Source organism: Drosophila sulfurigaster, chromosome 2R (genome assembly GCF_023558435.1).
Source record: "Drosophila sulfurigaster albostrigata strain 15112-1811.04 chromosome 2R, ASM2355843v2, whole genome shotgun sequence".
Lineage (NCBI taxonomy): Eukaryota > Metazoa > Arthropoda > Insecta > Diptera > Drosophilidae > Drosophila > Drosophila sulfurigaster.
In genome coordinates, this window is record NC_084882.1 from 22780232 (window position 1) to 22802305 (window position 22074).

The 22074-nt window shown below is 39.2% G+C and overlaps 2 protein-coding genes across 2 annotated transcripts in view; one reads left to right on the forward strand and one right to left on the reverse strand.

Moving 5' to 3' along the window:
- The window catches only part of LOC133837221 (serine/threonine-protein phosphatase 2B catalytic subunit 1), a 109309-nt gene that overhangs the window by 29170 nt on the left and 58065 nt on the right, over window positions 1–22074 (reverse strand). The window lies entirely within an intron of this gene.
- The window catches only part of LOC133836748 (5-hydroxytryptamine receptor 1), a 54329-nt gene continuing 34837 nt past the window's right edge, over window positions 2583–22074 (forward strand). The window contains 2 exon segments of the mRNA XM_062267337.1: window positions 2583–3907; window positions 20785–20831. The gene's annotated coding sequence lies outside the window, so the exon portion shown is untranslated.

Below are 22074 nucleotides of genomic sequence, written 5' to 3' on the forward strand. Positions count from 1 at the left end.
TATAACCGCTTATCTTTTCATACGCCAACACGAGATACGTGTAAATTGCCCGTAACAGCGGCAGATCAATGCAAAGGGAAATGGGGGGTGAAGAGGAGTAAGCGATTTGATAGCCTTTGGTAAGCCCACACAATGTGTCATCTGGTCTATTGGCCGTTTCCATTTCTATTTCCATTTCGTCAGCTAAACTGACAAACTGACAACCTTTCAGACTCATAAAAAACTTTTATGCGCCGTTCGCTTGATTGTGCATTTTTGTCCAACATATCTGCTAATTGAATCGCCTGTGTCTGTGTCTCATAAAAAGCCCAAGCGCTAGAACATAATTCCATTCAGCCGAACTCGGGCTAAATATGTCAAGCTGATTCCATCCATCATTCGAACTTTCACAGGTATATAAAAAGTATTTATATATTTGATTTGGATACAGCGCATACGCTTCTTATTGCCTATTTTTGTTGCAATTTTTTGTGTTTTTTTCTGCCTACAACATTTCGCATTGTTCGCTTTCGTTTGATACCTTGGAGTAAATGCGTAAATGGGCATATTCAATAATTTTTATGGAGTGGAATTCAAATATTTATGGTCTGAATTTATTAGATCGAAATTCTCGCACATCACAAATTGCAATAATATTAGCGGAGATTGCTTGAAAGATGGATATCCAGTAGCAAATGTACAGAAGGTATATAAATGCGAAAGTCTTATTTTTCTTGTTGGCTTAGTGAGAAAAAATGATTGTATAATGAGAGGTATATAAGTTAATATAGGTATTAGAAACTAATGATGTCCTCTTAAATGTTCTGCTGTTTATTGAATTTCCATTTATAGGGTATTCCAGCAGTCAAGCAAGTTTAAAACTTTTACCTTCACATTTGTTTCTTTTACGTTGTATTTTCACTTGTGGCACTTTCATTGAACACAAACCTGCATTAAAAAAACATATTTTATCGCACCAAGTGCTCTTGTTGCTACTCGTGCTCTTGTGGTTATAGTTGTTATTGATGTTTTACATTCCCTACGCTTATATAGAGGGTATATTAGTTGAATCATGCTGTAAGAATCGTTTAAAAACAATTCTTGAGCAAGCGATTGAAATATACGATTTTGTTCTTCCAACTAAAATACAATTCTACTTTAAACCTACATATTTAAAGGGGTATTTACCCCAATTGTATTTACTTTTATGCGAAAACAAACATTTGTTTTATTATATTTACAAGGAGAGGTGTGAATGAGTCCGCAGATAAAGTGCATTTTGTCTGATCATCCGGCAAGTTGTTTTATGTTCTTGTTTTTGCACGTTTGCCTATTCAATGAAATTTTATTTTTAATGAATGAACAACATTTTCCATCACCATTTTTTTTTTTTTTTTTTTTTTTCATTTTACTATTGGTGGGCCAGAGTTCGGTGTTCGCATATGAGCTTTTATTGGTTTCTTTTTGCCAATTGATTGGAAATATTTCTTTTCATGTTTTCCAAATTGAAAAGCCACAAATAAAAACAAAGAAAAATGCTCAATAAATATACAGAAGCATGCACTCAATACGTTTCCAGCACTACACAACCCAAGTGCTCTTTGGCGATGGCATATGAATGCCCCTCTGTTTAGATAATAATAATTCCAAGCATTTTATTCGAGTTCGGCGCGCGTGTAGTTTCGCCTAAAGATTTATGTATCTTCTCTTGCCCTCTGACAGATGATGTTTGGCTTATAAAGCTTTAATTTATTTTGTTTTGATTATTGGTTATTATTATGCGCAAATCCATATGGGATATGAAACACATTGAAAGTACGAAGCTTTCGGCAAGTAATCGTCTAGAGAATTCCTGATTTATGGAATTGCTATCTTTGTTTACAAGTTCTAAGTGTGGAGTTTAATACGATTCGTTTGCTTTTATTAGTTAAGAACCAATTGATGCAGTTAAGTGTAATAATTTACTCACTTCTGGTTTATGCAGTTTCATATTTTCAATTGCGTCGAATAATTTTCCAATTTTAAGTGTCGTGCTCCATTAATTTTTAATCAAATATTTTTATGGAAATCTTAGTGTTCTGTTACGAAAAGAATTGCACTGTTAATACTCTCAGCTTAGCACTGTTAATTTATTGACTTAACATATTTGCGAATTCTCTCTCGTAATGTTATTACAATCAGCACAGGACTCGTTTATTCGGGCGCCATTTTCAATTTACTCCAGTAATGCAAATATTTTTGTAAGACATAAAAAAAAGAGGAGAAGCAAACACATATTGTATACTATCAACTTCGATATTTACTTTTTGTTAAATTCAATAAAATATAGCTTTAAATTGTATTATTAAAAAGTCATTCATAATAATGTCCGATGCGTTCTTGTTTTTCTACACGATTTATCGCATGCGATAAATGTGTGTCAGTCGCTCTCTGTGCTTAGCGCTGAATACAGCCAGAGCAAACGAACGAATGCGGGAGAGAGAGAGAGAGAAAGGTTATAGAACACACGAAGCTCGCTCTCAATGCCAAAGAGCAGCGGCAGGGGCCCGAGCGACCCACTGACACACTGATACTATTACACTGACGACAATGTTGTGACTTCGGCTGCTGATAACAGTGCGCATCTGTGTGAGTGAGAGAGAGTGCGGCGGGCACCTCTTTCCTTTTTGGAGCTGTTAATGTTAATGCTGCTGCTGCTGTTGCTTGTTGGGGGCTACTGCTGTTACGCCGACACAGGTACGAGGCGAGCTGGCGCCTCTGCTGCTTCCCATCTTTGCTTTTGCCTTGGCTGCTGCTCGCCTGCTGTTGGCTGCCGACGCCGTTGTCGCCTGCTATCTGCTGCCTCTGTCGCTGTCGCAGTCGACGTCGCCGTCGCTGCTGGTGCTCGCTCACTCGCTCACTCGGTCGGTTGGTCGGTTGGGTTCCGAATTTACAGTTAAACTTTCAACGTGCGCGCATCAGGGCAGCGACAAGTGAATAGGCGGACGGGAACTGTGCGACGCGTCCGCAATTTCCACGCGCTCAACTCACGTTCCTCTGGGATTTTGAAATTTTTCGACTGCGCGTAACGGTCAGCGAAAAGCGTAACTGCTTCAAACTAAAACGCAACGCAAAAAATAAATGCAGAAAAGTAAACAGCAAAAGTAGCAGCAGCAAAAAAAGTGCGTGAGAATTTCAAATTGCTGAATTAAATAAATACAACATACAAAAAAAAGTGAGAAAAAAATCAAATTCGAAACGGAAAAACGGAAATTATTGAAACCAAAACAATTTTTGCTGTCTACGAAAAATTGTTTGTGCTACTTCCAATTGAAACGAAATTAAATGCTATTGTTGTTGTTGGTTCGCGTCATAAATTCGAAAATATCGCAACTGAAAATGTTTCATGGAAAAGTGCTCTATACAAATACCAAATAAATTGACCGGAGAAGCAAAATAAATATGACCAGAATCGAGAAAAATGCTTGAAAAATGTATATTATTGCTCGATACTCGACCATTTTTTTGTTGCCTCAAATGAACATTTAAAAAACTATTAATAATATGAAATGTGTATGAAAGAAAGCAAATGCTATAGTTAGCTTATTGATTTGTACATACATACATAAATAAATGCGTTAAACGAACCTGGACAAAACTTTGACGCACCTCTAGCATTTGGATGTTATTTTTTTGTTCCAATTTATTTTAATTTTCCGGCGTGTCTTTATTATTTGTGCGTTAAGCGCAGCGCGACAGTTGGCACCTGTTCAGCAACTTTTTAAAAAGCATTTAAAAAATCGTTTCAAGTTATTTATGCAAACGACGCCGAACGCAGCCAAACGAGTGAGATAAATACGTAGATAGATAGAGATAGCGATAAAAGAGAAGAAGTAAAAAAGTGAGAACGCGGTGGGAGGAGATTTCCCTAGCCAGCCGTTGACCTAATGTAAGTATCTGTATGCTTGTTATTAGATTAAGATTTGCTTGTTTAGCACTTAAGACTTTCCACTTGTTCACTTGAACACATTCGTGTATTCACTCGACGGCTGCCACCGTCCCGCTATTCATAATCAAATCGTTTGACAACTTGAGATCCACGTCGAGAGCTTCAACACCTCTACTTATCGTGACATTTTCTATCTCTCAAAAAGAAATTTCCATCGTTCATTGCAGATATAAAATGTACTACTTCGAGTGCTTGATGCTCATAATTATCAGCTACTTTGGGGGGGAATGACGCAGTTTCTGCAAATTGACCTACCCAAATGCAGCTAAAGTCAACTAAAAGATTGATCCCTTTAGTAATTGCAGTATTGTGCAGAGATTTATGTTTGTCCTTGCCTGGGTGTGTAAAAGTGTGTTTGTGTAACTGTGTTACAATTTCAATAAATCGGCATATTTACTAAAAGTCCTCAAAGGCTGAAGTAGCTTTTCATTTTGTGCATTCGCAAATCATGAAGCGGTTCATTAAGTGTATCGGCTTTTGTGGAATCAAGTGAATATTTGCTTGATTTATGCTGAAAATATGAGTGTATGGCCTGGCATTTGCTACGCCTCGTTTATCCGACAATTGCAGATACAAATGTATCTTTGAAGTTGCAGAAATTACCCATACAAGTGCACTTAGTGCGTTCGCCTGTTTGTATACACACTTACACTTAACTGCAAAACAACAAACTTAATTGCCCAAAAACCAAATAAAACTCAACATGGCGGCAAGAGCGCCTCACTCTCTCACTCGCTCGTCTGTCAGTCCGACAGACAGACAGACAGTCAGATAGACAGAGTGAATGAGAGTGGCACACTGCCTTACAGACTCACACAGTCCGTGGCTCTGTCCGTGCGGTGTGTGTCGTTTCGCTTCGTGTTGAAATGATGCCAACAATAATAGCGGCAACAACTGCACAACAGCCTTGAACATGAAAAGTGAAAAGAACGTTGCCAAGAGATGTAAAACAATTCATGTGGGCACTTACACTAATTGCAGCTGATGTGCAGATTATTATAGCTGGGAGTGTCGCTCGTACCTGAAACTCTTTTCGCGTCACTCGTACTTTTTCCCCCTTTTTTTATGGGGCACCACATGTGCGCTTAAGTGGTGCAACATCGTTTTGATGTACTCAAAAACCGCTTTAATGATCATTTTTGGCATAACTTCCATAAATACATGCCATTTATATTCAACTTGTAGAATTTGCAATAACTTTTTAACTAATTGTAGTAGATGGCAAAATAAACTTTTTAAATATTTATAAATTGTTTGTGCATTTGAATAAATGCCAATTTAATCAAAATTGATTGCATGGCATACAAATATTTTCTAAATTCCATTTACCATAAAATACCAATCTATATTTTATGCTACCAAAAACTATTTTGCATTTGCAAACACATTCGTGTGACATAAATTCTACAATTTAATGAAAGTTTACCTTTTTGTTTTGCCTTTTATTGGTTTATTATGCAAAGGGAATTAAAATGTGACAATACTTTGAAGATAACAAAATGCATTTTACTATGAAATTTAATTGTTGTTATTGATGGCTAGATCTTTGCAAATTTGAAATTCACAGTACAGACAAAATATCAAAGGTAAGAAGGACAATGAGTTTTGATGTACTCAAGAATCGCTTTAATGATAATTTTCGGCATAACTTTCATAAATACATGGCTTTAATATGCTACTCTTAGAAATTAAAATAGCCTTTTCAAAAAACTTTTCAAATTATAGTAGATGGGATAATAATAATAAATGTTTAAAAATTATTTGTGCATTTGAATAAATGTCAATTTAATCAAAATTGATTGCATGGCATACAAATATTTTCTAAATTCCATTTACCATAAAAGATAAATATATATTTTGTGCTACCAAAAACTATAATGCATTTGCAAACACAGTCGCTTGACAATTTGATTTTAGTAAATTTTATCTCTGATTTTCCTTTATTGTTTTATTATGCAAAGGGAATTGAAATGCGAGATATTATCTACCTGCTGTGCCGGCAACAGCTTTTACAAAGTGCATATTAGGTCGAACTTTAATTGCTGCTATGACGACTAGCCCTTTGCCAATTGGAAATTCACCCCACAGACAAAAGGGCAAATGTAAGAAGGACAATGCGTCGTATGCGCAATAAAGTTGATAGACACCTCCGACGTACTTCACTCTAGCATTGTTTGCTTTGTGCTGTGATTTCATAGTCGCAGCCGCAGTGTGTATGAGAATGAATGTCTCATGCAGTGCTTGCTGTGTGTTCCTTTAGCGTGCCAGAGACAAAGGTGAAAAAATGAATGAATGACACAATGAAAAAAAGAAGAAACGAGAATAAGTGACAAACAAAAGCGCTGCTGAAGTGGCAGAAATGTGACGGAAATGTAATTGAAGCGTGGGCTTGGCTCATTGTTTGCCCACCAACTAGCGGGCGTTTATTTTGCCAAATATTACGCATACGCCACCGAAATCGGGGCCCCAGCTTAACGTTTGCCAAATGAGCAAAATAAACGTTTTGCTATTCAAACCACCACAAAAAAAGTGAACGTAATGACAACTAAGCTCTGAAAAGCTCTTAATTAATTAATAATTAATCACAGCAAAGCTGCCATACAGCCAACGCAAAAAGATATCGAAATCGCTTCAAAGTTAACTGCTTCGGGAGCTGTCCAATTGCTCAGTATTCAAACACATAACTATTGAGAGAGGTCACTATAGAATTTCTCGTGTCATTCACATGCACAAACCGAGTCTTATGAGTCTACTCACATACACATGCAGTCTCGCATTCGCGTGCTCGTTCTCGTTGCCATTGTCATTGCCAATGTCCAGGCGAGCTGCCCGTTAGCCACGGCGCTTATCATAATGACCGAAATGCTCTAATCGGGGGCAATTAACGTGACCAAATTTAATTTCCGCCCAGGTCGCTATCATGGACGGCAACAGCGACGCAGACGGCGACGGCGTCGTTGACAGCAAAGTTGTCGCTGGCAGAAGCGTCGCAATATTATTTACTAAATATCATTTGCTGGATGGCATCTAATGCCATTGGAAATCCATCATGTAAGCCACCGGGGTTTTTTTTTCGTTGTTGGCTGCTTTTGGCTTTTCTTCTCTTTGTTTTGTGTGCTGTGTTTGCGTTTTGTGCGCTTGTCATTTGCGGCTTTCTTTTGTGTTTATTCGCGCCAAAAGATAAATGAATGAACCACACGATACACCCACCTACTTGGCCGTGATTAGCCAGGTACAAAAGCGTCATTGTGGCGCGATGGCGGAGCTGAGGATGAGAATGAGGTTTCCGTTTTAGTCTTTAAACTGTTTGGCATCTGTGTCCGCCAAAGCCAGGTCGCGCCTCCATTTATAGCTCGTGAAATGTGCGTTCTGGGTGTAATTCTTGCTATCCCCTAAAGTCCTTACAATGTCAATGTGGCTGGCAGTTCTTGGACGAGCAGAAAGCAAATTACTTATGTTAATTAGTTGCCGCTGCTAATGAGAAACCGTGGAGATCTACATCAATCCATCCATCATGATTCCAATAAACCGAATGCCTACAGTCATAATTCCAGTTTAAGGTCCAATTGAGTCCTTGATTATACACAAACATATTTATTAACCCTGTCTTTAGTTTGGTCTTTCTCACTCGCATTTACGCATTCTCTCTCCCTCTTTTGTTGTTTTCAGGCCGGAAATTTGCTCAAGTAATATTCGAAGTCAATTAAAATGCGATACTTGAGCTCACAGCTGCACCCAAACTTCTATTGTAAATACAAAATTGAAATGCATGAATAAATTGTGCTTGCATGCATTTGAATTCATAATAGGATTACAGAATTAAATTGCAATACGACCTAAATTTAATTTGTACCATTTTAATTATTGTGTATTATTATGCAAGTTTTAGATTTTGATATTTTAGTTGTTATACTTGTGTTGTTATTATGACCGTAATGAATAGATACTTTTGTAAATCTGTTTTGTCTGCTCGCATTCAATTTAAATTTCAATCAACTTAATTAAAAGTTAATTAGAAGCTCGTAAATTCCAGCTTTGACGAGATAAGGTGCCTGGATAATAGCTCATTAGGCTAATAAACTCTTTTTTATCCACACATTTTTGGGGTTTACTTTTGTGTTATTTTGGGATTTCAACTATGTCTTTCTTTTGTGTTTGTTGAGTGTCTGCGTAGACAGGAAGGGATTGCAAAAGTTTGAACTTTCAAATATAAACATATTGTACTCTACAATTTTAACTCTTTCAAATATATAACAAATGTTGATATTGGGTTTCAATGTAAATTGCTATCGATACTCATTGCAGTTAATTATGTTTGGATTAACTCGATTTAATTTCATATATTTGGAAAGAATTAAAATCAGTTGAGCGGCTTTCGATTAAATGCATCATTTGATTTGCTCTTAAAGCCATCAAATAATTAAATTTTAATTCGCTTTGTGCGATTTCCATAATTAATAAAAACAACAAACAAAAATATAATTACCAGAAGGCAACCAATTCATTGAAATTAAATTGATTGGGCAAAACTGCAACGGCGACAGCAACAATAACAACGATAGCTGCTCTTGCCCTCGCCTGAGGGGCGTGGCATAAAGGCCGGATTAACGGCAACTTCATGTCAAGAATGACCCGGGCGGGCAGGAATTACAGTACAGTAGAACAGTAAGCGGCTGCTTAATTGAAACGTTGGCATTTATAATTTAATATTGATATAACGAAACGCCAGAAGAGAATGTCTTTATAGATATTATGAAAAACTAATTAAGCTCGGCATTTTTTCAGTTACATTTTAAATTGATTAATTCAAATTGCAGCGGTGGTTTTTGCTGAGGTACTCTGGCCGCAGGCATAATAAACTTTCCAGCGTGCATAATATATCTTAATTTTGTGCATAATTAATGTCTGCCATTAAGCTCCATGGAATGGACTGACTGTTGCCTTGCTTCTGCTGCTTCTGCTGCCGTGAGCTGGCTTCACTGGCTCATCGGCTAGCTTTGTGGCTTGTGGAAGGCGCCCACAATGGGCATAATTAAAACGCTATACGCACACACACTCATACGCTGGGAAAAGCATAATAAGAAGCAGGACACGTAAACACTCCACTTAACATGCTGCGATATACCATTTGATCCTGCTATCAATCTCAAAACTCGAGCACGTTGCGTATACGCAACGCTCCACACGTATTGCGTATACGTAGCGTGTGCGCTTTCGGCAACAATGTGTCACACACCCAGACAATATTGATGGTCTGCCACAATTTTGAATTCTACCACGGCATCTGTCTACAGGCAGCCCGCTGTCTGCTGGTTGCAGAGCGAAAGCAACAGTCGACAGTTGACAGCCAACACGACCGAAGGCGACGACAAGCAACGGGCATCAGGCAACAGGCAGCAGTTACAGAATTGCCAATTACGCCTCGTCAGTGTATTAAAATGCCATAATTGCGAATTTAAGCGATGTTCTCTGCGGTCGCTCTGACTACTGCTCATCATCAGCCACAGCAGCAGCAGCCCGGCAGCTTGACAAAGTTGATCATTGTCTGCTGTGGCTTATGTCCTTCGAGTCGTGTTGCTTCACTCTCCTGTGCGTTTCGCTTTGCCTGTCAACGAGTTAAATGTTTTGGCAAAAGTTTACTTCAAACCATACTGCCAAATCAGCTTTAAAACTTTTCCCTATTGAGTTAGTTAGCAAAGTGCGGTCAATTGCACCAGCTGACACACTTATCGGCTGAACAAATTTCCAGTAGTCGGTTTAAATATTCGTAATCAATTATGTTTAATCACCTGTAATTAAAGCAAACTTCAAGCATCGACAGTCTAAACACTTGACTTGAACTATTTCCCAGTTGAGTTGTAAAATCAAGTAATTTAGATTGAAAGTTTAAAATACACATAATTTTCTAGCCAATTTCTGTATATAGAAATTTTGTTGCATGATTTCTCAGATAGGATATTTTAATTAATAAATTAAATGAAAAAGCTATTTAAGTTGGTACATAGATGGCAGTTCGACAGATGATGTTCAACTACTGGCACAAAGTGTATTAAGACCACAGACACATTAAGTTTTATTGAAACATTTGGATTGAATGCAATTAATTAATTTTGTGTGTCAGGAAGTCTAGGCAAATTCTTCAAGTGTTTGGTTTCTCATTTATTAAATTGTAAATTGCCAGATCACAACATTTGCTTGGCTATTGTGCCAGAGAATGTTTCTGTTTTGATTGGACATTAACGCAGACCAAAACCAAACCGAAACATGTTGGAATTAAGTGCCCAGAAATCCCTGACTGCACTTCCCCACTATTCCAAGCCAATGGTTCCATTACCGTCTTGGCTTCAATGAATTGGCCGAGTCTCAAGGGTGCATTATATATGTAAAATGTATGCGTGTGTGTGACGGGGCTTTTAATGTTGTACTCCAAACTGCCTGAGTGGCAATACATTGTACAAGCTACTTTATGTGGTATTATGTATATATAGATACACCTGCGCCTCCTTGCGTGAGTGTTTGTGTCTGTGTGTTTGGTTCTCAGCTCCATGTTGCCATTAATCAAAGCCAATGCCTCGCCAGACATTCGCGAGTGCCGCTACTTCATTCTGTCGGCTAATTGCATATATGGCCGCCAGCCAACCGGCCAGCCAGAGATGGTGGGCGGAGTTGTGCGCGGGGGGCTGCACTAATTGTAGACATCTTTCACCTGATTGTATAATTGCCATGCCCAATGCAAAAGTTGAAGCGCTCGCTAATTGAATGTAATCAGCTTTAGCCATTAATTAGCGGCCTATAAACAAACCGTAAGTCAAAGTCAAAGTCTTATACTCTACACAGTCTTCTAGCTATTAAATGTGAGATTATTTAATATACCCATATCATATATATTTAAAATGAGTATTTGACTTCTCGATATTAGCAATGATTGACTGCTGAGTGAAAAGTCACATATCATCTCTCACTTGCAGTGTGATGGAGCTCTGCAAATATTTATTAACTGTATTTATTGTTTGTTTGAACAACAAAGTAATCAAATGCAGCAGGCAATTAAAAGCTTGTCCGTTATTATGATGATTAGCAATAGTTGTTGCTTCATATCGTATTTATTGCTATTGTTATTGTTGTTGTTGTGGGGGCTTTAGAGCCACTTGTGACCACTTGTTAAAATAAAAAAAAGTCTGTGAATCGATTCGCCATTAGCTGCTGTTGCACGACAACAATTGCAGCTACTGCCGCCTGGCATTGACACTGACCATGCAATTAAGCGAGAACATGAACTACGTATGATTCAAGTTGGAATTTGAATTTGTCTGCAACCGCAGATAGCAAGAATAACGACACTTTGAAGCTATGCACATAACGAGGTCAACCTTAGAGGGGATTATGTTCTCACGTCGTGTTGTGCGGCAGACGAGGCGTATGCGTAATCTGCAACTGAGACCCGCAAATTAAAACACTTTCAATTAAGCAGATTAAGAAATGCTGTCGCTGCATATGCAAATAAGCTGGTCAATTAAATTTCGTGAGCTGTCTTTAGACTAGACACACAGCTGATGATGATATGGGGGCGTTGTTTTTTTCTTGATATCTTATCGACCAACTTTTGTTTGTCATGGTTTGGCGATTGATCGATTCTTGCACGGCCTTATTATGCTGATGGAAAAGCGAAAATGTGCTATGGCTTAACCTAATGCCTTTAAGTAAGTTAAGCTTACTTCACGTCAACAGCAGGCTTTTTTTGCGCGTTTGCTGCTGAACAAGTTTTCTTTGTATTAGCTATCGCTGAGTGGAAAAGTTTAAATATACTTTTGAACAAGGTGAACGTTTCTATCTATTGTAGGAATCGAAGAACTTCTTGGCCAAAATAATAATAATAATCTGACTATTTATATTGTATGGGGTAATTCAGTTGCTTTTGCTACTTGCTTAGCTACTGCTAATATATATTCATAGACTTGAAGTGTGTTTATCATTTGTCCAAAGTATTGTATTCAGTAATCTGAAATGATATTTGATATTTGTCATATGCAGCAGATGTTTAGTCACCCGTATTGAGTGACTAAATCAGTTGATTTTATTCATTGACTCGCCGCCCTAAATAAACATTTAACCGTTTCTCGAATATATATATATATATATATATATATATATATATATGGCAGTGTAAATAAATTAAATTCAAATCTAAATTGATATTACCATCGGACATATCGTAGTATGTGTGTGTAAATATAAGAACGGCCTGCACTTATCAGCAACCTCACGCACATTTATAGAATCCAAATAGCGGCGCCGCTTGGCGGTTCTCCATGTGTGTGGTTCACGGTGTGGGGGATGGTTGGCGGGGGCGTGGCTGTGTTCTTTATCACTTCTTAATTACGTTACTGATAAGCTGATTTCACTTTTGCTTTTTCTTTTGTTTTGGCTGGTTCGTCGCTGGCCATTTCTTGATATCAGAAGTCAACGGGTTTTTTCTTGTTCTTGTTATTTTGATATATAATTCTTTGCGTTTGTGTTGGTTGCGTGGAGCCAGATCGTTGGACTAGCTCTAAGAGTGCACGGTTGAGATTTAGTTAATAAAAATTAATAGCCATGTGATTTGTTTGGCCTTTTGTGCCAAAGAAAACACATTTTGTATTGTGTTTTATGAGGAGCCGGTTGAGATTGTGTACAAAATACGGGTATCTCGATTGTAAATTGATGTGTTATTCCACGCATAATGGCTGCATTTGGGTACATACTCATCGTTGGTACCTTTGTATGTATGTACAGTGTACACCCACCAGCACGTCATTGGAATGTTTGGCTAATTATTTATTTGACGCTTTAATTACGCATTTATTGCCTGCGGCCAGCAGTGCGTATACGTAATATCAACAATGCCTGCCGCACGGTAACAGCTAGCGCCGCAGCGAAAGCGCGACCGCAATTCATAAAAGTCATTGACTCGGTAACAAAGTGATAAAAATAAATGTCATATTCATTTATTTGTCCACGCGAAATATATTATTAATATTACTTGGCATTTTTCTCATAGTATTTGTAAAAATATGTGTATCATTCATTACACACGCTTGTTTTTATTATTTGTGGTTCTCCTGACCTAGACGGACGTTCAACCTGACCTGTAATCTCGACTATTTCACTATCGTTTAACTATTTTGGTACTGATAAAACTTTAGTTTCCAAGGCCGTCCATTAGTTGTTGCTTGTAGATACTATATCGAAAGGTGAATAGATCTAAAAACTCATTGCTATCTATAATTTAAAAGCCAAATTAATCACACAATCAACAAACTAAAAGCGATACGTTTTATATTCTAGAATACGTGAAAATATTCGAGCAACAAATTACTATTTATGCTTCTGTGAATGTACGTTGAATGTCATGAGTTCATTTCCATGAGAATGTTTCTGCTGCTGCATTACAGAAATTGCCAACGTCATTTTCCCCCATTTTCATTATGCAGTCTGCAGTTTGCAGCTATTAGCAATTAGAGGAAATTGATTGCCTGGCAGAGTTGCAAACTTGGTACAATTTTCCTCTGAAATAACCATAACCATATTTCGATTAAAGTTTGTTCAACTATGAAAATGATGACCTGCATAAAAGATACATGAATTTATCACTGCAATTGCTGTAATTGCCATTTATCGTTAGATATTAATAAATGTATTATGTGTACGAAAACGTTAATGAAAAAATATGTCAAACTTAAAACAATGGGCAAACTTTATCGGGTTGATTCAGCATCATATGCAAATTAGCTGCATACATATAGGGAATGCTCATGAATGATTGATGGTCTGCACAAATGGGAAACTGCATACGCAATTCCAATTCATATTTAACACGAATTCAACTAACACACAATGCTAATTGGCTTTAATTATTTATTATTGAATGCAGAGTGTACACAGAATAGCGCATTTATATTCTAGAATATTCAACAATTGTTTTTGCATCAAATAGTAAATGTATTTATTTTTTAAATTCTACTATTTTTTTTCTTTTTTTCTGGAGTTTTGTTGTCGACCTCGTTTTTTGGCCGTCGCGACGTCTAATTGCACTTTGCTGTGCTGTCAGCGCAGTTCGAGCGACACCTCCAGCAATGAATTGCAGCTGGAGCTGCACTTGTCGTGGGTGCTGCACACACACACATATGTGTGTGCACACACTTGCCACCCACACAAGACGAGCGCGCATATGTACTTGCTAGATAATATGTGTACAAATGTTGTTCGGTGCCGGCAACGCCATTCACATAAATCTTACAGCGAATTTAGCATCAGATTTGCGTTCATATATGTATGTGGGCAGCCACACTTTCAGCCACTTCCCCTTATGACATGTCATAAATTCGCCGGTTTTTTTGTGTCGCTTTTTTTCAGCGTTATTTGTCCTCGACCTTGTTAAATGGCACGCGTTGCGTTTTAGCATCGATCAGGAAACTAAACAACGATTTTGCTAGTTCCATTTTAACCCTGGGCTTCAATTTATGGGTGTTTTTTTATTTTTTCGGTCATAATATCTACAATGGGGGTTGTAAGTGCAGCGCCTAAGCAAATCCGCATCGTGCACGCAACTCATATTCTCACATATATTAAAGGTCCTTTTATAACCCCTATAACCTTGCTGCATGAACTTAACATTCCTTTGCATCGCAGCCTTCCATGCAACAACCATCGTTTAGTACATAATTCTCTTCTTTTTTTTGTGCAGTTCTTGTTTTCTGGGTTGCATTTTAATGGCCATTATTGATTTTTAGTCTTTGTTCCACGTTTCCCATCATCGCCATTACCTCACACATTGCCTGCCTGCCTGCTTGCCTGCCTTGTTATGAGCAGTTCCCATCAATTGGGTCGTGCTAATGGCTCCGAACCATGACATCTACCAGGCCCCCAGCACCATGGGTCCATTGGTTGTTTCGTCTTAGCTGACATTTTACTCGCGGCATCTCAGTTACCTTTAACTTTTGCCATCTCACAGCTCCCGTTGCGCCCCATTGACCTAAACGCCAGTTTTGCTCTTTGTTAAAGCTTAGAAGTTGAATGACAAACTCAAAAAGCAAGACAGCTTTAAGTTGACGAAGATGGAAAGTATTTATCTAGCTCATCCAGTTGTATTTATTTCAATTAAATAACTGTGCGATGGTTCTATTTAAGGACAATTCCTTGTAGTGCATTATGTCTTAAGCGACTATCAGAGTACACTCATATTTAAACACAATATATATTTTATTCCTCATAAATTACCATTTATGCGCTATCTTTGACTCTCAGAGACTTCGATCCCTTCTCAAATATTGTCTTATTGGCGATGGCAATAAATTCAAATTGTTCTTGCAACCATTTAAAGATAGAAATTGAGGGTATTAGAGTTTCGCTCAAAATATTATGTGCATGCTCTGTTCTCCTTCGTTCCTCTTGCTGGTGTGCCACATTTTGGCTCCCTTGGGTTGTGTTTTTGCTTCCGGTGTGCACTCTCCTCGCTTATCAGCGCATTTTCAGTTCCTGTGCGGGTTGCTCAGCCGACTCAGTCTCAGTCTCAGACTGAGACAGAGAATGGAAATCGACTTGTTCTAGTCCTTTGGTTGTTAGGTTGTTTGCCTGCTTCTTGTTGTTTTTTTTTGCATGTCATGCGCTTGTTTGTTCTGTGCTTCCTTCCGTTTTCAATTTCTTGTTACTTGCCGTCGCACTCTCTGTTCTTTTTTCCTGCTTATTCGCATTCGTTTGAGTTGTTGTTTATATTATTTTTATTTTTATTCTGGTGCATGCATATCTTGTACATATTGTTCATGTGACATTTTAAAGCGTGTTGTGACCAACTTCCTCTCCTCTGCAAACAGCCAAAGTCTGCTGCTTGTTGCTGTCAAACCAAGGGACTGCGGTCGAGGAAGCAATGCAGAAGGCATCTGGCCTGGGTTTCTAACCCGTTGCTGCTGCCTGTATGTGTGCCAAGGCTTTGTCTTTTGTTGCTTCCAATTACTTTTCACTAGCACAAGAAATTAATTTCTTAGTGATTCGCTTTGTTTTAGCTATTTGTCAAATTGCAGCCGAGTCTGCAACAGGGTCTTGTTCTTGGTTGTGGCTTTAAAATTCAAGAGATGTGCACGTTGATTTAATGCTTTGTTTATTTGTGGCACATTTGTTATTCCATGGCTTAATTGAAATCTAATTTAATTTATTGCTATAACATAAGCACACAACTAGAACAACAACAACAGCAGCAGCAGTAGACAATGTCTGTCCCCCAAGACACAATATAAATATTTGCTTACTGCGCGCACTCATACGACCCATATACACCACGCTTATACATATTATGTGTGTATATATGGCATTTTAATTGAAATGCCAAAACACATTGTCTACTTTAAGGCAGGGGCTCCATCGGCAAGTCACCGCAAGTCACGCGGAAATAATACGAAATCATTTAAGGTACACGTATTAAATACATTAACTTATTGATTTTCCATATATCAACAAATATGCCGCAACACAAACACACGCATCTTAGCTCCCTTTCAATGTGAATGTGTCTCGCTGACTTCCGCTTTGTTTGCGTTCAGATCATATCAATAAAAAAGAAATATGCATGAAACATTGTGTTGTCCCTTGGTCGACATGGAACAGTTCATAGCATAACACAACAAATTCATAATAATTGGAACGACCATCAGGAGCAGACCGCCCGCAGTGAGTCTGCCCCACAGGAAATAGGAATGAACACGTGATTTGCGCCCGAAAACCAATACAAATACGACAATATAAAATTTTATGTAGTCTCGAAAATTCGATGAAGACCCTTATTAAACTGGGATTGACGACGATTGACTTAGTTAGGTTTTAGTGGCAATTAAATTATTGTGGAATTGCACCCAACACTCTAGTAGAATTAAACACTGTCTTGTGTCACATTTGGTAGATGTTACTTGATGCTTTCGTGCCCTCACGATGCCATCTCAGTAGCCACAACAGTCATGGGGTCAAGTCAAGTGATTGACGTAACCACAGGCGCCATCGGTCAGTGGAGAGAGAGGCAAAGGCCAGTCAATGTCTCCATAATGGACCATTGACAATTATAAGGCTACTAAATCGTGTGAATAGCACTCATTCTCATAGTTTGGCAGACGGAGATCGGAGGATGGGTGGGCAAAACAAACTCGACAATGTCATGTGCACAAATCGTATTCAATGGGGAGAAAGTTGATGCTATTTCCAGCAAGTAAGCAAAGAGGAAAGTCGAGAGACGACAGGGATTGTGGTTGTTTGATGGTGTTGTTTTTTGTTGTCGTAGTTGTTGTTGTCGGTATAACGATTGCATATTATTCAATTAAAATCGCACTATTAAGAGTATTAAACTTGTTGGGACAACTGTCAGACACACGCACAGGCACACGCACACGCACATGCAATCAATGTCAACAAAAGCACAAGCACGGACTATATATAGTACACACATTCACTCGGCCATGCAGCTGTAGACGAGGGAATGTGCCACACACCCACACACCCACTCACACACACACACACACAGCCATATTCATTCATATAGTATGCGTGTGTGTTTGGACTACAGTTGGTCCTTGTCCTTGGCTAACACATTAAGACTTGCCGTAGTAAGACACACATAAATGTCAGCTACAAGATTTGATAGCCTCGGGTTAAGACTAAGCACTAAGCGTACGCGTGTCATAGCTTCAGGCAAAAGTTACGGGGAGGGGGGGGGTGGAGGTGAAACGACAGTTAGAAAAGGGGCATATGCGTGTGTCTGTGTTTGTTTAGGTTAATGTACAGACAGTTGCCAGGCATGTGCTCAGCTTCTTTGTTTTCCTTGTGCCCCTAAAAGTATGCTACAGAAAGTTCAAATCGTTTGTTCAACTAAATGTTCCGTTTAGAAAATTGGAAACTAAACGTTTATGGTATAGACACACAAAAAAAGAAGAAAACAATCAGTCAAAAAATAAGAAAAGAACCAAGAACAAACATAAAAATTGCTCAGCTTGACTTTATGCCTCTTTTTATAATATTATTTCGAAATAGTTTGCAGGCCAGAGCAAAAGCTAAATTGGCCGGCAGTGACCATGTGCACAATGTCTGCAAGAAATTAGAGAGTGTGCTACAAGAATACATGCCGCATACACACACAGACTCAACATAGTGGCATAGTAGCACACTGGGTACTTGGATAATGGCAACCCTAGGCTGCTGTATGCTGACGTTGCCTCATCTGGCGCAACTCTTAGAGGTCCGCATGTGATGGCAAAACTTGCCGCTACACAAAAGTTGCCCAAAACGAAAAACTGTTCTGCCGGCCCCAAATGAACTTTTGCATGTGGGATGTGTTGTTGCTGCTGGTGGTGCAGCTGTGCGCCACTGGCGCTAAGTGGCACCCAGCCAAGGCGCAGCATCAGCAACTCGGTGTCTACCTTCAGCCATTCCCACGCGGCAAATGCCCGGCAGCCGGGCATGACTGCCTCGTTGCCTTGCTGCCTGCTGAGTGCTGATATTATATGGGGGTCATGCCTACCCCAACGTTGCTTTCCACATTTTTTTTGTTTTTACGGCTACCGTTTCAATTTTTATGGCTGAAGTTGTTGTAAATTTTGCTGCTAGCTGTCAGTATTTGTATTTGGTGTTTTCGTGCGGTCTCTAAGCACAGTTTTCCCGGAGTGTTTTCAGAGTTTTTCCCTGAATGCGCCGTGTCGCGTGTCCTGTAATCGATATTTTTGGCTGGACAGCAGCCAGCTGCGTGTCTGTTTGCTCTTTATTAGCTACCTATTGCCCATCTAGCAGCAAATTCAATATCGTTTATTTACACAATTTTCCAGCTGCCTCGTGCTCTTATTCGCTTCTATTCGCTTCATCGCGGACCCTTCGCTTACTTTGCTGGCTGCATTTAAAGTTACGTAATGTTTGCATTAATGGTGTTTTGCTATAGTTTTAGCCATCTGCCCCACAAGCTCTCTGCACAACTTTTTTCTTTCTGCTTCGAGAAAGAGTCCCAAGCTGGGCCATATATATAGAGACATACACATACAAACACAGAATTCCATTCACACTTTGTCGCTGGGCGGTGTGAAAAATACGGCTTAACAGTACATTTACTTGAGAATTTATGTGTTTATAAAGAGTGCGTGTATGCGGTCTCATTGGTTACCATTTGTAAGGAGTGCGTTCCTAGAATGCCAACAAGGCGATTAAAAGTTCCATATATTATTCCATTTTCACGACGGGCAACTTTGGCTGGTTGCCCCAACAACTTTGAAAAGAAATACATTATCAATTAAATAAGTAGTGCTTGGAAAATACCATCTACTCTATGCGGTATTATTTGGCATCACTTAAAGCTATACATTTACATACAGCACGACAGGATTGAAGCTCCGTTTTTTACCCAGTTTAAATGCACTTAAATATTTATTATCGGCTTTCGATTTTGTTACATTCCGCTGCATTTACTTAAGCGACTTTATTGAGGATTTGCCATCAATAATTGAACATTTAAGTTGGCACGTTAGCAACTCTGCCCTTTTAATACGTACTTTTTATATGCAGGAAAAAAATGAAGGAACAAGAACAAACTATGGTGAGGGTGGGAATTATATGAGGGGTTTTCGGTGTGGGCGATGCAATTTATGCAAAATCACGTATGCCATGACATAAAAAACAATAAATAATGCAACAGCCGAAATGCATTGGGGTTGTCAGTGGATGAGACTGTGGGTGAGACTCGTGTGTGTGTGAGTGTGTGTGGGCGAAAGTGTGCTGCCAGTTGAGATGCATTGCATATTGTGTGCAAGTGCTGCAAGTGAAACAGAAATCCAATTCAAAATGGGGGGGCCAAAGTGGTCGCCTTCAGGCTACCTTGCGCTATTCCTCAAGCTGATTTCATTCAGAAAATACATATCTCATACATGCCCGACATACAAACTATAAATGTGCCATGTCTACTCGAATATACTATATGAGAGATGCAAAGCCATTTACTTCGACAGTTGTGCAAGTGTCTGTTACGGACCGAGTGTATTTGCTTTTCGTCGAGTGTGGATCAACGTCATGACTGCTGTCATCCCAGAGAACATTTAGCACTTTCCACACACACACGCACTCCCAAACAGGTCACACGCACATGAACAATTCACACACATATTCATATACATACATACCGATACTCCAATTCACACATACATTTACTATGACCCATTACTGAGGCCTTTGCTAATCTTTTTTATGCTCACTCCCGCCCCGCCTTCCACATCCGACCTACAGTTACAAGTTATTCGACTTGTTTGGGTTACCGAGATTCAATAAAAGATATTTTTGAATTGCCGCCTATGTCGACAACGGCAATGGCGATGGCAACAGCAACGACAACGACAACGGCAAACGGCTGTGGGGCAAACGAATGTATCTGGTACTTCAATTTTATTTAACATTTTGGCTGCCGGCATCTGAGCCCTGAGTGGCACTTCGCTCAGAGTTTATTAGGTTCATCAACTGCCGTCAGCAGTCAACATATGCGACTTTATTTGGGGTCGTACTCATAGCAACCAAGTGGCCCTCGGTCATCAACATTTAGCCCATAGCTCACTGGGGACTACTGCACGTTATTTGTAAATTAATGTTTTCAACTAACCACAGATATGCTGTAGATTAAATCGAGCATTGAATATAATCACCATTTGTGAAAGTATGCTAAAGCAATTTTTAAATTTACGAGCATCGATTAAATTTTAAAATTACTATTTGTTTACATACAAAAGAGGTGTGTATATACTTATATTTCTTTCTTTTCTATATTCTTTTCACAGACCGTTTAAACTCAATTGAAACGTAAATTGCACTTCAGAGATTTGAGGTAAGTTTAAAACAAGATATTTTCTTTTTTTTGGCTATATATATTTCAATAATTTCACAAAAGAAAGAAAACTGAGGAAAGTCGACTCTAGATTAGGCGATAAAAATGCGCATTAAGCTGTCTGGAAGAGATAACTTCATATGAATTTATTGACGTTTATGTGCTGCCTCCAGGCTTCGTGGTCAGTGGTCAGTTCTCTGGGGTTCCATCCACTTGTTTGCTCATGTTTCTATGACTGTGGTTCTTTCTCTTCTTTTCTTTTTTTTTTTGGCCAAGTGGGCGAGCAGTCAGGCATGAAAAGGCCAACATCCGCTGCGGCTAATGTGCTGTCATTTGTATTGGCATCGGAGCGGGAGAGGGAGGGGATGGTGGAGTAGAAGTGGATTTTGTACCTTTGTGTGTATAAAATGTGGCATGAAAAAATACATAAATAAATGAGCTACGTGCAGAGGATTTGCAATCGCTGCCTTTTCTTTTGTCATAATCAATCGTTGCCCATGATTTATGCAAAGGAAAATGTTGTGTCTCTCATCGGCCGGAGAGAAACAACTTCAACATACAAACTGTGTTGAATTTAAATCAAAGCCAGCGAGAGCTTGAGCGTAGAGTGGAGCGTTTAAGCTTGCGGTTTGCGCTTCATAAATTTGTTTATTCATTTTGTTTATTCGTTTTTGTCATTGTTGTTCTGGTTGGCCTTTTTGCCGCTGCCGTTGTCGCTTTGCTGTGGTCGGGCGCCGTTTTTTGGTTAATTATGCAAACCGAAGCGAGTGCTGCAGGCCAAGCGGGTTTGCGGTTTATGCAAGCAGACCACGAAAAAGCGAAGGGATAACATTTAAATGGCTTACACAATGTGGCACTCTGTGCTGCTTCACAGAACGCATGGACTCACCTGGCGAAATGTGTACGAAAAAGTGTTGCTCACTTTTCTGCGACGGTTTTTCTGCCCATCAACAGGTCTCAGCATTGAGAGATGCTCAGATGGATGCTGAAAGCAACGGCAAGTTCATTATGCGCCTGGATTTGTTTATGCTGGTCCTTCTTTTCCTTTGCTGTATGCGTGGTGTGTATATCTGGTTTCTTGTGTGCGTGTATGCGTGTGTATGCTGTGCGGCTGTTTACAAAGGTGTCTGTCATTCAGGCAGTCGTCGGTACGGTCATTGGTCACCCGCTTGCAGCCCGCACTAGACAAGCGCTTCGCATCCTGTGACCACATCCTGTCGCCGGCAGCCCGCCTGTTTGCCTG